A 17,373-nucleotide genomic window follows, 5' to 3' on the forward strand; every position below is an offset into this window, starting at 1 on the left:
GTAGATTTAGCCTCATTTCTTCCAATATCCTCCTTGCAGTGTTCGTCATTGTGGTCGGTCCTGTAACAGAATTGGGTAAAAAACAGTTATTCAGATGTACAAATATACACAAGTGTCACATCAACTGACTGCCGGTTATATCACTAAAAGGAAGGCACGCTAATACATATACACATGACAGCCTGCTCACACGCACACAATACAAACACGCGCAATATATGAATATATACATATATATATGTGTGTGTTTAGATATATACATACATACATGATCATATAAATATATATATATATATATATATATATATATATATATATATATATATATATATATATATATATATATATATATATATATATATATATATATATATATATATATATATATATATATATATATATATATATATATATATATATATATATATAATTTGTTTGTATATAACGATCAACGCATCTTTTCTCCTTAGAAAATTTTGAGATGAAGCTGAGTGACCCATGCCCCTTATAAATATTTTTACCTTTCCAAGGAATCGAACGTTAACCCTTATGTGGTTGAGGTAAATTTTAAGACCAGCTGATTGTCAGGTTCCAATTATACTTTTAAAAAGATGACACCAAAAGGGTATAGTACAGTCATCTGGTTATTACTAGGTCTTAAGAATGAAGTTACTCTCCAGTGCTCTATTCTGGGCCGACGGGTAGGTGGCAAGCCTGGACTGAACCAGGGCAATGCAAATGGATGTATTTATGTGTGTGTGTGATCCAGCATAACTCTAAAACCCACTGAGTAATTTCAACAAACTTGGTATACATATGGCTTACCATCTAGAAAAGAATACTGTGGGGGTAAGACATCACTGTCACCATAGGGGTTGGGGTGGGTGGGAGGGTTCCCTGAAACGGGGCTGGTTCTGCCCGTAGACTTAGTAACTAAATAAACTCACGAATTTATCATACCGCATTTCAGTATACATATGAATTACTATGTGGAAGATAATACTGTGGGGGTTAAGACATCACTGGCACCAAAGGGGGTCGGGGTGGGAAAGAGATGACATGTACAAATAACCGAAAATGACAGATATTAGTATCTAATCCATAGTTTTCGAGGTCGCTGAGATGAATGGTGATACTCCCAATGCCCTTTGAGTCCAAGTTCGGCCCCAATAGGAAGGCGGGGTGAGAAGGGATGAAGTATAAAATATCTAAAAGCTGGGGAAAAGTAACTGAAGCAACTATCTCAAGAGGAGAGAGAGAGAGAGAGAGAGAGAGAGAGAGAGAGAGAGAGAGAGAGAGAGAGAGAGAGAGAGAGAGAGAGAGAGAGAGAGAGAGAGAGATTTTATTGGTTGTCTTTTTAATTTCCCATGTATATATATATATATATATATATATATATATATATATATATATATATATATATATATATATATATATATATATATATATATATATATATATATATATATATATATATATATATATATATATATATATATATATATATATACTGTGTATGTATATATATATATATATATAAATGGATATGTGTGTGTGTTCCAGCATAACTCTGAAAAGCATTGAGCAATTTCAACAAACTTGGTATACATAATTTTGACTTACCATCTAGAAAAGAATACCATGGAGGTAAGACATCACTAGCACCAAAGAGGTGGGAGTGGGAAGGCCATCCCTCAAACAGGGCTACTTCTGCCCACAGACATAGTAACTAAATAAACTCTACAGCTTTACCATACCTCATTTTGGCATATATATATGACTTACTATCTGGGAAATAATACTGTGTGGGTAAGACATCACTGGCACCATAGGGATCGGGGTGGGAAGGGGATGACATGTAAAATAACAGAAAATGACAGATTACTGTCTAATCTATAGTTTTCGAGGTCACTGAGATGAAAGTGACACTCTGATACCACTCGGCCCCAACAGGAAAATGGGGTGGTGAGAATTTAAAATGACTTCCCTGAGCAATGTAACTGAAGAAACCATCTAAATCTAGAAAAGAAAATGAGAGAGTAGAGATGGAGAGAAAGAAAGAGAGAGAGACAGTGATAGTTAGAGTTTATCCTTCTGGTCAACTAATACATCTTACAGTATATATATTATATATACATATATAATATTAGATATATATATATGTATAATGTATGTTTTATATATACATATAAAAAATATATATATATAAATATATATCATATATATATATATATATATAACATAGTGTAATGTGTGTGTGTGTGTGTGTGTGTGTTGGTTTGCATGATTGCTATAATATACTGTCATAGGTCTTGTGAAAGAAGAAGATTGATCATATGTCAATTTCATCAAAGATGGTTTGAAAAAAATTGATACATAATCAATTAAAATTTTTGAAATAGATTACTCTGGGACCAAACTAATTTTATTTTATTTGGGACGAATGGGATTCATAAGTCTTTGTGACAGTTTATAACTAAATCAGCTATGACACATACAATCATTTCTTTTAACTTTATTTGACTTAATATCTTAATGATATTGGAATATTATAAAGGAACAATGCCATACAGCCACATACATCAGAAAGAAGTTTGGAAGGGGATGACATGAAAAATAACAGAAAAACGACAGATTACTGTCTAATCTTTAACCAAGGTCACTGAGATGAACAGTGATTACTCATCTGATACCATTTAAGCAAACAAGCCCCAACAGGAATGGGGTGGTGAGAAGGTTTACAAATATATAAATGTCAAAAATGCTGAGCAATGTGTGAATAAATTATCTTAACAGGACAAGGGAGAGAGAGAGAGAGAGAAGAGAGAGACCTTGAGAGAGTAGAGATGGTGTTAACACCTGGAGGAGAAAGAAAAGAGAGAGAGAGTGTGTATTTTTAGGGCTGGTAGATTGGTGGTTTATCAGTTGTCATTCAGTTATCCTGGGCAGTGCTGGGTTAATCAACTAAATTTCCAGGAATACTATATATAATATATACAGTGTATAAATATATATATATATTCATTATGTATATATGTATAGCGTGTTTTTATATGTGTATGTTTTATATATACATATATAAAATATATATATTATATAAATATATATATATATATAAATATATATATATATATATATATATATATGTGTGTGTACAAAAGTGTGTGTGTGTGTGTGTTGTTTCAAAGTGCATGATTGCTATAATATACTTCCTGGTGAGAATTATACGTGAAGGTCTTGAAATAAGAGAAGATAATTCCTTGATCAGTATGTAACATCAAATCATGGTTTTGGAAAAAATCCATTCTGCATGTAATCAATTAATCCCTTATTGACAATATAGCTTTTATTAACTGCTATTTAGGCCAAAGTCATTTAAAAACATGCAGTGCTAAACACAGAAAATTTTTTATTTATTTATACGAATGGTTTCGATTGATAAGTCTTTGTCAAGAAGTTTGCACTTGGCCTCATATCCACTTCATCTCCTTACCATAGCTATGAGCACTTCTGGCTCAATCTGAGCCTTTTAACTTATTTGATTGCTTGCACATATTTAATGATATTGACAATATTATAAAGAGAACAATGTGTATATACTGCCACATACATCAGAATAGAAGTTTGTACCAATGTATGAAGAATTAGTCAGGAATAAATCTAACTGATTTCGGATGTCCAAGTTTTAACCAACTCTTCCATAATCGATTAAAACTAGATTACTTGCTTCGTCCATTATGTATGCCAAAAAAATACGTTTGCAAACATACTGAATATCTCTGTGAAGTATTTAGAAAATATTGCAGAATGCATTTTACGCAAATGTCCTCCAGTGATAAATACTCATTATTCAGTGTCTTTAGCTGCCGGAATTTGGGGAGCCATAAGATTTTCCACAATTTGAGACTTACACTTCTCGGGAATCAGAACAATAAAGTGTTCGAGAACGGATACGACGTACCTATCATCCAACGTTTCATTTTTCGTTCAGTTTAACCATATTCCTCTGCGTGAACCACGACTACCTCCAAAGCGTCTGGTGCCATTAAAAGCCTGGTCCCATATTTTTTCGGCGCTGGTAGTTTCATTGGGTGTCACGACGAACTCTTAATATCACCATTTCTCCTCTGTTGCCTACGGGTGAAGTTTGCAAAGATTATTAAAAGTTTCCAGGAAATGTCCCTATCGTCAATAATCTCCAGTGTCTGTAAGAAATGCCTACAAAGTGTCTTATTCAAGAAGTGTTATCATGATGAAAGCATATTAAGTCATTACAGCGCTTTTAGAGATAGTCATAAGTTTTATACTATATCAGGCCCCTTGATATGCAATAAAAAAAAGAATATTCTAAAAGGTAAAGGCATGGTTAACTATACAATGAAATTCATAAACAATGGATATCATACTGATTTACTTAGATGCGGTTAAATAAACTGTTACAAAGGTACTTGAAAGAGGGACCTTAACAGCCAGGAATCTGGAAATATGTTTCAACAGTGATTGTATAGTAGTTCGGCAGCGATGATGAACTTCTCTATATGTTTATGAAGCGGCTAATGATATGGAAGTTTTCAATATAAGGGATCCTCCACATTTTAGCTGTTAAAATATATGTCAGTCAGGACCCTTCCGTTATTTTTATCTGGAGCATCATCCCATCAGGGAAACGGCTTGATTTTCAAAGAAAGAATGAAAGAAAGAAAAATATTTACACATGAATATATATTACAGTTGTAAAAAAACACACACACATATATGAAATCATGTATATATATATTTACTGTATATATATAAATATATGCATATATATATATATATATATATATATATATATATATATATATATATATATATATATATATATATATATATATATATATATATATATATATATATATATATATATATATATACATATACATATATATGTATATGTACATATTTGCACTTGAACATTTTATCCCCAATGGTCTAGTACTGATTGTTACATCGGAGAAACCTCATCATGCTTTTATGAGTAACAGTGATTTAACTTTATACGACAATATACAATACATAAATAGTGTAGATGAATCACTGTTTATATATATATATATTATATGTATATATATATATAAAATTTTATCACACCGTGATTTATCTTGAATCAAATGCTCCTAAGTGAATTGGTGATTTCACGAGTTCCAGAAAACTTCAGGGACTTGGACAAAATCATTGGTGTCACAAATTTACTGTACGTATTCCCCTTAGGCGACATCTCCAACATTGGATAGCGTGATATATGTATATGTATACATTTGTATATATATGATTATATATATATATATATATATATATATATATATATATATATATATATATATATATATATATTAACGACTATATTTTACAAGTCAGTATATCTTAAAAATCAGCTCAACTTTGTTAGGTTGTACACGAGATACTTGGTGAGCTTAGGTGATGCAGTCTCTCTTTCTATCTGTGTGCATGACATATCTAGTATTGCATGCATTATATATAAATATCTATATATCGTGAAACCTCATCAATGCTTGTATGAGTAACAGTGATTTATAAATATATATATATATAATATCCAATATACATATACATATATATATATATATATATATATATTCTATATATACATTTATATGCATATATATAGGTATATATTGTATATTGGGTGGTAGTACAAGTTACGCGATGCTGTGTATCACTGTTACTCATACAAACACTGATGAGGTTTCACGATACGTAGAAATAACAATGCATGCAAACTAGATATGTCATACACACAGGTAGAAAGAGAGCCCTGCATCATCTAAGCTCACCAAGTATCTCTGTGTACAACCTAACAAAGTTGAGCTGATTTAAAGATATGACTGACTCTTGTAAAATACAGTCGCTAATGATATGGTCATTGACGTATTCTGAAGAAAGATCTTACCTCTGCCTCATAGGCAATAAGGACGACAAGGACAGCCAGTACTAACAGAACCTTCATGATTCTCCAAGGGATGCGTCTGCAAAACCTAAGGCTGCGACTTGTCTCCGTTCTGTCCTACTTCGACTTATATAAAAGGCAGTTCTGCTTCACGGATCATGAACAAGTCTGAGTCCTCATATTTTTACTCGAACATGCTCGTTTTTACGCGAAATTATACGTTTGGAAAGGATTCTTGCTTGAAAATTCATCGATTAAACGGAAAATGACTTCACACAATGGGCAATGACGTCACAACAACATTTTTTTTGTAATGCCGTTTTCATGCCTCAAAAGGAAAATATTCCACGTAAAATACAGATTTAATATCCACTTTTTGTCTTTAGTTTCTTTTTTACCCTTTTTGCATTTGCAAATGGTTACATGTGCATAATTTTAGTAAGTGAAACGACATGGACGTCTTTGAGTGCCCTGACAGGCGGAAAATCCGGTGAGCAAGAGTTCACACCTCCTAAAAACTGAGGAAAACATACTTTCATACTTAAAGCGCCTACATTGAGTAGCATTATACATGAAAAATATTAGTAATGACATTTTTAGAGCATGAACGTTACAAATGAAATATAAAATGTAATATAATATAAAGAGCAACAATGTATCTTCTCCTGACGTCAGGATGACCAAAGAACAATTCGGAGGCGGGACTGGATGCGCTTCGTCCACGCAACTGGATCAGTCACAGTGCTAATTACATGGCGGATTTTTATCTGGTGTTTTCTTCCTTCACCGAGTCTTAAGTAACTTCCTGTGAGTGCTATTGTCTGTGCATGATTACGTTTTCTGAGTTTGTTCATGCCTTTCAGTTTTGTGACACATAGGTTTAAAGTATTCTATAATCATGAATATATATATTTTTTTTTACGAGTCTTGGAAATTTTTAATTTAATATTTTCATTTTCCTGTACGTGATTTCTTAAGGACCCATGTAAATTTCAGTTTTAATGAGGTGAATGACTATGAATAACTTTGATCATTACAATAACAGTTTCTGAAATGGAGATACATTACGCCCAGGACAGACAAACGAATACTCGAGAATCCCGTGCCCTCAAACGGGGTAAAAAAATAAAAAAAAAAAGTTCAGCTCATGTCTACCTTAAACCAGTAACTGATTTCCTTCTCCTTTAATATGCAGCAACTTGCATTTTATGACACCATGGTCGTTAGTGTTCCAACTTCTTAAAATCATAATTTGTAGTTTCCTATTTTATTCCTTGCTCACTTGTGTGTAAGTCTTAGTCATTTGTTATTTAAGACTGAAAATGATTCCCTGCCAACATTGCAAGCTTGGGTACCTTGAAATACAGTAAAAACCAATTTCTTTGTTTCATAACCTTAAAATCAACGAAATATTAATCTCAATTCCAAAACTTTAACGAACAAGCGTTCTGCGTTCTAACAAATTTTAAAGATGTTCCTAAATACAAATAATTCATTTATAATCATCGTTGTATTACTGTAATACTAACAATGACGAATAGTTTACATAAATAACACCAATACGTCTTTACTGGAGCATTTAGCGTAGCTGAATTTTCCACCTGATTCGGTTCTCTTGAACTGATAAAGAAAAGTCATTCGTCTCTTGCAACATTCAAACATTTCAATAAAGCTAACTTCTGCACTTTTTCCACCGTTCTCTACATTTGATAAAAAGGAAACTACTTTAGATTCTAACAGATATAAAAGTCTATCCCTGATGAATGTATGCATGACATCAGTTTACAACGAAATTCAAAAGAAATGAAAAAGTGACTAAATGTAAATTCGTACGCAAACAAATTTGAATATTTTCGCAGGCGGCGCTTCTCGTCGGCTTAATTAGATGATTAACTCTGCATCTAATTAGCGACGTGGACTCACGAAGACAAGAAGCAGGAAATACATTACATCAGGGATCGTATTGCATTCTCTTTAATCATTTTCCCTGACTGGATAAAGAGTATCCAGAAATAGAACTGCAGTACTTATTAGTAGAATGTCAGATTTTACAAATTTGTCATTTTATAAATTTAAACCAGAGGAATACTGAGTGGGTGAATGAAACATCGACAGTAGGTTAGACCCGAGATTCATTTTAATGGAACTAATACCCTCAATTTGTAAAAGGAATAGCATGTTTTTCCCTTCATTGCTGCTTCACAGTTACTTTTGTTATCAGCCAAAGTTTGAGTATTTGACCTCTTTATTCGTGACATGAATTCTAGTATTTTTGGAAAATTAGGATTATTTCCCACCACACCGGAACAGTCATTATGACCAACAAGCTGAAAGACATTGTTATGAAAGGAAGCTAGACAGCCATCCGTCATTAGTTTGTGAAATCTTATTTTTACCCCTGTGTGTTTTTACTCGTTATTTTTTTATCCTTTTTACCCCTTTGTTATTTTTACCCTCAGTTTTTTTACCGCTTTTTTTAAACCCTGTTATTTTAACCCCTTGTTATTTTTCACCACCTGTTTTTTTACCCCGTTACTTTTACATCCCTCAGGTGTCTATCACTCCCAAGGTGAAGTGAATTGATATTACTCGCGTTTGAATATTTGTAAACATGAAATGGCCACGTGCAAATAAAGGGATATTTGGCTGCTTTTACTGCTTCCAACTACTATGAAACTTGTAGTTACTCGAGACTTCTTAAATTTCTAATCAATACTTGCTAAATGATCTCTTCATTTTACGAATCATTCAATGACACAGATGACATGTAATAATAAATTTTAAAAATTGGCCTAAATATATTTATCTAATCTTGCTCTATCTCTTCAACTCCATTTCCCTTATTTTGTGACGAGGCCAAAATATGTACAGGCTCCAAGACCCTTCCAGGTTTTATTCAAGTTCGTCTTCTCCATTCTTCAAGAGAAAAAATCTCACAGAGGTCCTGTGAATTACTGAACGGAAGATTTAAGGTTTAGAGACAAATCAGTCGAGAACTTCAATGATTCATAGATCCTGAATTTTGCCTCCGTATTGTGAAGATGCTTTTTTAGTCTTCTGAGAAATGGAAACGAAAACAAACTTGAAAAATAATTGTCTAATCAATTCTAATTTTTCAGAACATTCTCCAGCAAGACTATATAATACAGAATTATATACTTGTGATGTCATTAATCACTGTCATTAATCACTGTCATTTCTCTCTCTAATCTCTCTCTCTCTCTCTCTCTCTCTCTCTCTCTCTCTCTCTCTCTCTCTCTCTCTAGTAGTTGTATTATTTTAAGCTCGGCCGAAAAGCACAAGTGGTAAATTGTTACAGGGTATAAGAGGCCTAGTATGGACACCTGGACTCTGCTTGTCGACACTCTCTCTCTCTCTCTCTCTCTCTCTCTCTCTCTCTCTCTCTCTCTCTCTCTCTCTCTCTCTCTCTCTGACTCTCTTGCATGTGAGTGAACAACAAGAGTAAGAAAACGACTGCGGACCTTTACAGTACATCCGTCAGTACCTAACTCAAATCCCTGATTTGCATATTTCCCTACTTCCCATCTCTCTACAGAACGAGAATTCGCTGCCGGCTGCAGAGTTTCAGAGGGAATTGTCCCTGTCAGTATTAATTCTTACTCATCCCAAACAAGAGTACACTGCTCCCATGGTCACCTCCAATGAAGGTCCCATTTATTGAATGAATGAAGGAAATATAAAATTTAGGCCATAAGCCAAGCGCTGGGACCTACAAGGTCATTCAGTGCTGAATGGGAAATTGAGAGTGAAAAGGTTTTAAAGGTGTAACAGGAAGAAAATCTTGCAGTTGCACTGTGAAACAATTGTTAGAAGAGGTTGGAAAATAAGATGAAAGAAAGAGAATATGAACGGAGGTACAGTAAAAGAAACGAAAGGGATTGCAGCTAGGGTCCGAAGGGACACTGCAAAAAACCTCTAAGTAATGCCTACAGTGCACTGCATGAGGTGCGCTGACGGCAATATCCCCCTAAGGGGTTTCCATTTATTGGCTCACACGAGGATCCAGTACAAATGCCCAAACCTACTGGTGTATTTATAAGCGACCAAGTTCAAGGAGCTGCAAGGTCTTCCCCTGAAGAAATCTGAGCCTAATGGTCTGTTCCAGAAGAACAGATGTGTCAACTCATCCTCCTGAAAAAGGTGCTATAAAAGAAAATGGTTCTCCCAGTCCTCTCGCAAGACATGTGGAGAGAAGGAGGGGGAAAGAAAAAAAGAAAGCCTCCTATCATAACTGTCTCACATAATATCATTAAATAGCGAAGTAAAATATAGATACTTCGGCTGCCTCCCCATCATTCCAAGGCCTTACTTGTAAGCACAATTAAGATATTATTGAAGCTATTGTAAGAGGCCACCTGAGGTCAGCTTTAATGTTTCATCTCACTGAGACCCTTTTAAAATTGCTCTTAGCAATATTGCTACCAATATTACATCTTTTTTTCTTACAACACCCTTTAAAGGTGAGAAGTCAGGAAAATTTCTGAAGCCTTAATACAGGAACTGTACTTTGTTTTCGATGGCTTCATTTTACCTTGTTCTGCACTGTGGTTATGACGTCAATCTAAAAATAGAATACATTTAGACAAAAGAAATAAAACAAGTTTAGAAAAATTAAATGATCATCTTCATTTCAGCATGAATTTGAATTTTATATTGGCAAATGTTTCAATATTTTCTTGCAGGTTGCAAAGAAAGAAATTTTTTAAAAGGAATACCAAGAAAAGTTTAACAGGAAGAAACTTTATTAAATCTCTCAAGATTTGCCAGTTACTTTCCAAACTCCTATATTTTGACAAGATGCGTTCCATAACGCTCTGGCTCCAGTTTTCACTTTTGGCATTCAGGTCTTAAGATACTTCAACTATAATAAAAAGTCTTTTGAGTTTATAGAATGTCACTGGCTCTAAAAGAAATTTAATAAACCTAAACCTGGGAAGGGTTTCACAAAATGTTTATAACTTTAAATGTTTTAAAACATATATTTATTGCTTTAAATGTTTCACAAAACATATCTATTACTTTAAATTTGCAATAAATACTTATTACTTTAATTCATCAGATGTAACAGCTTTAACTACACAGCTTCAGCTAACTTTCCGATTATACGATACGTGTTTATAAATCAAGACCAGTATGACGTAGCAAGTGCCACTAAATACAAGTAATGTATTAACATAACCTTCACATGCTACACAGCAACTACGAGTAAAGGCTACGGCTTTTACAGCAAAAAAACAAGCGAAATTCCATTGTTAAGGGATTTGTATGTCGCTGCGTTTGCAGTTGCGTCCTTTGTCAAAGCAACACAGCGAACCATACAAAGGCGGCCTTCGCTGGCAGACATCGGACCAGGTCCCAAAATCCCTGAAGGTTTCCACAGGCTCAAGAGAAAGAGAGAGAGAGAGAGAGAGAGAGAGAGAGAGAGAGAGAGAGAGAGCCTCCCTAAGGCTCGTAATTCTCTTATCCTTCCCCCCTTTTTCTTCCCCTAGGTTACCATCATCCTATGAATCTCTTTCTCCCGAAGAACTTACTTTTTGTTTGATTACACAGAAACTGAGTCACACGGATGGCGCACCTCACTTCCAGTTTGGCATCTCTCTCTCTCTCTCTCTCTCTCTCTCTCTCTCTCTCTCTCTCTCTCTCTAAAACTGATATCATAGCTACAAGGGACAGATCGGTTAAATCTAATATTTTTCTTCAGCGTAAATTCTTCAGAGTTGAATACTGGTTAGAAATCAGATTTATTGCACGTACAGTCTAATAATGCGGATTTTTTTTACTAGACAAATAACTTCAGTGCAGCAATGAGCCATAAACAGCCTTATTTAAAAACACCATAAAGATTGTCTTATATGTTTTATAACTGGTTAACCCAGCAAACAAACAGATAAAAAAAATGTAGTATAAGAAAAAATCCCGAAACATGCAAAAACAGAAAGAAAATCACGTGGCATCAAAGGCATCGAAGGATGCATGCTATATATCATACAAGCAATTATCGTAGATAATGTTACTTGCCTAATAGGTCAAGCTATCAGATTATGACAGGGAAAGTGAGGACCTTATTAACGCTATTGACATTTAAATCCGTAATCTGAAAGCTCTTCACTTATACATCCCGTTGCTGTATAGATAAAGCTCTTACAAATTGCCAGGTGACTAAAGCACTAAATTTTGAACAAAATGACACCTATGGTAAATATTCCATACTTGTCAGTGCACAATTCACTATGTCCATCTCCTAACCAGCGAGGACCAGTGGTTCAGCTGAAATTTCATAATTTTGAGTTTTACTGAATTCTCACAGCTGGGATAACTAAATAAACGATTTCTTTAAACCTGGCGTATGTAGTTTGTTTGTTTTTAGTCAGTCCACAAAACAGCCTTCGTTGGCCAAAATATATCCATAGTAAATCCACATACACCTGCTTAAAACATTTTGACATTTTAATAAGTGTTTACTTTTCAATGCATTTATTAAGACAAACTGGTCGTTGTGGTTTACTTCCTAGTGTTACTCATTCTGCATTGTGATATGCAATATCGTTATGGGATCTCTGGCACCACGGGTGTCAAGAACTCTGAAGAAGACCTGTAATTACTATAATTAATGGCCGGCGCTTTAATACTAATGGTGGCATTAGGATGAACATTATATTAGAAAAAATGATGGGAGCTCGGACATTTGTATTACATTTCAACACATTAACTACAGTGCTATGTCCTTATCGGGAGCGCAGGGATGCATAAAATATATATATTAAGTTATGCTTTTATATTTGTTAGTTTTACGGTAAATTGCTTGTGTGCATTTCAAGCAGTGGACAATGAACACTAACTTATAATACTGTCGACTTGCTATCAACAAAAACGACGAAGATATGACCATTGAAGGCGGAGGGTAATTTGCATCTCACCAGAAAGAGAAAATATTGAAAAATTAATAACAATGAAACGCGTAAAACTCAAAACATTGTCCCATAACCAGCGAATAGTTTGTCACCTTGACAGTAGTTATATATTTTTGCAGTTTTACGCTAAATAACTAATTTCGCTTGGTAGTATTTCAAAACTTTAATATCATCTTTAAGCTTCCATAACAAATCCTAAATCACAGAATTATTTCTTTATGTTTTATAGCAAAAAATATATTTGACGTTGAAAGCAGTCATCGATTTTGTGGACAATGATCAGGTTCCCCAGTTTTGTTAGTTTCGTGAAAATGGGAGAGACACATATAAAATATCAATCATAATATTTCACAATTGCTGAAACAATTCTGATATATCGTCACAAGTAATTTCTAATATATATTTACCCAACTAAATCTCATCGGTGCTCGGCAGAATTGTCCATTTTCACCTTTCAAATATTCATTGACAATCGAACTATAGCACAGATGGAAATCAGACTCTATTTATCTTGGGTTTAATGGACAAAAACAAAAATCTATCAACAAAAACAATACGCAAAAGAAGTAATGTCCACTCCAGATCCATAATCGGGCCAAAACCAAATTCTAATCACTCATTACCTATAACATAATGAATATACATGGTATAACTACGCCAAAATCCGTTTCCCAGTTCTCATTTAATCCTCATCAAGAACAGCCAAACAAGTCGCTCTAGTCAACATTTTTATTCCACTGGGACATTTCGGCTTTAACACACTATGCCATTTTCGACCAAAAATAGAGGCAAAACACCAAAACATAAAAATTTGTACTAGTAAAATACAAATCAAAGAAAGGTCACACTCGAGTATATTTTTTTATAAACTACGCTACCATAAAAAAACACACTACTCAGAAAAGAAAACATAATGACTCAAAACTAATACAATTCATTGAATGACAATAGCCAATAAAACAAGAAAAACAAACTCAAGACGAGATCAAAAAAAAAAAATCAAATAAAACACAGGACTAAGAAACATAAAAAAAGACAAACACGAAAAGAAAAATTACACAAAAGATAAATTAGCCTAATGACCAGGAAAGCGAGAGCGGATAGAAAATCAGTAGATTATAGAAAACGGAAAGGATGACTAATCTAGTTTAAGTTGTGGCTTAAGCTTGTGAATATGTATAGATTCTAAAATCTTCAAATCAGACAATTCTGAACAAGAATCTACAATTTTAAAATCCCTTTTACTCAGTCTAGCCTGACTGCATATACTGCAAAGTTCACGGATGAAAGACTGCTGCTTGACTTAGCAGTCTCAACCTGTCCAGTCACTGATCCCTGCATGCTGGCAGAATCTCGTTTTGAGTGCCTTTATGGAACTACCCAAATACCCAACTTGAGTTTATTTTTCTTAGTTTTATTGGCTATTGTCATTCACTGAATTGTATCAGTTTTAAGTCACTATGTTTTCTTTTCTGAGTAGTTTTTTTATGGTAGCGTAGTTCATAAAAAAATTATTCTCGGGTGTGACCTTTCTTTGATTTGCATTTTACTAGTATAAAGTTTTATTTGGTGTTTTGCCTCTATTTTAGACCGAAAATGGTGTGTTAAAGCCGAAAAGTCCCAGTGGAATAAAAATGTTGACTATAGCACTTGTTTGACTGTTCCTGATGAGGTTCAGATTCCTAGAAACCAAACTCTAGCAATCATTTAATCCTCCTCAAGACCACAAATCTACGTGCAAATCCTAACAGAGGTATTGCCTGCTTGTTTAAGTATTGACAATGTCATATCACAACAAATTAAAATTCATTTTAAAAATCATTTATTCATTCATTCATTCTAATACCTCTTGCCCATGTGGCAACATATGCTGATTAAATATTTAACTTACCAGAACGCTGATATTTTTAATATAAAATTAAATCAAGTGAATTACTAATAACTAACGCAATGTTCAGTTAGATTTGCCGTAATTATGCACGAGTAAAAAAATTAAAGGAAACCTTCCAAATACCTTGTCAGTATCAAGGGGAATGACGAACGGTAGGTTTCTGCAAAGTCCTGACGGTAAATTAACCAAATATAATAAGGGATTTGAGAGCAGTTCATCTTACCTTATGCCAGGTTCCACACTGTTGAGCAAAGAAAATTATTAAGATCCCCTCGACTGCAGGACTTGCACAATCCATAATACTGCTTATCACTCATCGCCTTACGTCAATAATAGTAGTCATGTAGTACGTCCCTAAAATTTCTGGAAATGAAAATCCGCGGACACAGAAGCCTTTGTTCACCAGAATGGGACACCTCTTAAACATCGACTGAAACGTTCAAGTTTTTATGCTGAAACTAAAGGAGTTCAAATGACAGGCCTCTGTCAAGTACGGGAAGACAGTGAGCTGACGCGTGAACGAAATCGCAGCAGAGTCAATCAGGCAATTTTCCCTCTAATAATCGAGCAGCTCGTCGAAGTGACCTTTCGCTGTTTGGTCCCCTGTTCGCTCGTTCTGTAGAATCTGACCCTCACGGAATATTGTCGTGTTAAGTTTTGATAAAAACAAAAACCATTTCCATTCACCATCTGGTAGAGTTTCATCAATATCATCATCACTATCCACGATTTTTATGGAGGCCCTATGCCAAACCTCACTGGCGCCATCCCGTGAATAACTTTTTCTTTTGTTACTAATTTCAATATATGTACAATCTTTCTCAAATATATAGTCTTTACATCCTTTAGCTCATGGGGCATCTTGCTGAAAAGTCTGAATACCCTGTATTCGAAGGTTATCTTATGCCTTTGTACATCTGGCCTCATTTAATTTATTTGTCCATGCTCCCATACGCATTGAGACTTACAATGGTACATTTCAGTACATGGGTCCATTTTTTTTGTGTGTGTGTGTGTGTGTGTGTGTGTTTATGAATTTCAATAGTTAGATATCTCACTGACTGAATGTTCAAAAGGCAGGCCTCAATATAATACATCTTTCAAATTTCAAATCTCTTTATGTTTCATCATTCTACCTTTCATACATTAATAGAGCCTTATTAAGGCAAGGGTAAAGAAAAATCAAAGAAAATAGCGTTCTTTTTAATTAAATTCAAATCATAATCATTTTTGCCAATTAGGATATTAAAAAAATATAAAAGAAAACTGTGCTGCACGAATCAAATCACAAAAAGTTCTACCATATAGCCAAGAAGTGTACAGATCATTCTAAGTGGGTTTCACACGAATTTCGGTAAATTTTGATTTTACAACATTTAATAATTCATGTGCAAAGTAAGAGGTTTAGAAAATAACAAGATACAGAGAAGCGAAAATAAAAGATACTGAATTCTGTAGATTTAGCCTCATTTCTTCCAATATCCTCCTTGCAGTGTTCGTCATTGTGGTCGGTCCTGTAACAGAATTGGGTACAAAAACAGTTATTCAGATGTACAAATATACACAAGTGTCACATCAACTGACTGCCGGTTATATCACTAAAAGGAAGGCACGCTAATACACATACACATGAGAGCCTGCTCACACGCACACAATACAAACACGCGCAATATATGAATATATACATATATATATATATGTATGTGTTTATATATATATATATATATATACATATATACATATATATATATATATATATATATATATATATATATATATATATATATATATATATATATATATATATATATATATATATATATATATATATATATATATATAATTTGTTTGTATATAACGATCAACGCATCTTTTCTCCTTAGAAAATTTTGAGATGAAGCTGAGTGACCCATGCCCCTTATAAATATTTTTACCTTTCCAAGGAATCGAACGTTGACCCTTACGTGGTTGAAGTAAATTTTAAGACCAGCTGATTGTCAGGTTCCAGTTATACTTTTAAAAGATGACACCAAAAGGGTATAGTACAGTCATCTGGTTATTACTAGGTCTTAAGAATGAAGTTGCTCTCCAGTGCTCTATTCTGGGCCGACGGGTAGGTGGCAAGCCAGGACTGAACCAGGGCTTTGCAAATGGATGTATTTATGTGTGTGTGTGATCCAGCATAACTCTAAAACCCACTGAGTAAATTTCAACAAACTTGGTATACATATGACTTACCATCTAGAAAAAGAATACTGTGGGGTAAGACATCTCTGTCACCATAGGGGTGGGGTGGGTGGGAGGGTTCCCTGAAACGGGGCTGGTTCTGCCCGTAGACTTAGTAACTAAATAAACTCACGAATTTATCATACCTCATTTCAGTATACATATGAATTACTATGTGGAAGATAATACTGTGGGGTTAAGACATCACTGGCACCAAAGGGGTCGGGGTGGGAAAGAGATGACATGTACAAATAACCGAAAATGACAGATATTAGTATCTAATCCATAGTTTTCGAGGTCGCTGAGATGAATGGTGATACTCCCAATGCCCTTTGAGTCCAAGTTGGCCCCAATAGGAAGGCGGGGTGAGAAGGGAT

At 34.3% G+C, this 17,373-nt stretch overlaps 2 long non-coding RNA genes across 2 annotated transcripts in view; both read right to left on the reverse strand.

Annotated features, from left to right (window-relative positions):
- Positions 1-15,166, reverse strand: part of LOC136839769 (uncharacterized) — a 46,531-nt gene extending 31,365 nt beyond the window's left edge. Inside the window, exon 1 of the long non-coding RNA XR_010853454.1 lies at positions 14,994-15,166. This is a non-coding gene — a long non-coding RNA (uncharacterized lncRNA). The remainder of the gene's footprint in view (positions 1-14,993) is intronic.
- A 792-nt stretch (positions 15,167-15,958) lies between these two features.
- Positions 15,959-17,373, reverse strand: part of LOC136839771 (uncharacterized) — a 3,646-nt gene continuing 2,231 nt past the window's right edge. The window contains exon 2 of the long non-coding RNA XR_010853457.1: positions 15,959-16,284. This is a non-coding gene — a long non-coding RNA (uncharacterized lncRNA). The remainder of the gene's footprint in view (positions 16,285-17,373) is intronic.

This window comes from Macrobrachium rosenbergii, chromosome 6, assembly GCF_040412425.1.
Source record: "Macrobrachium rosenbergii isolate ZJJX-2024 chromosome 6, ASM4041242v1, whole genome shotgun sequence".
NCBI lineage: Eukaryota > Metazoa > Arthropoda > Malacostraca > Decapoda > Palaemonidae > Macrobrachium > Macrobrachium rosenbergii.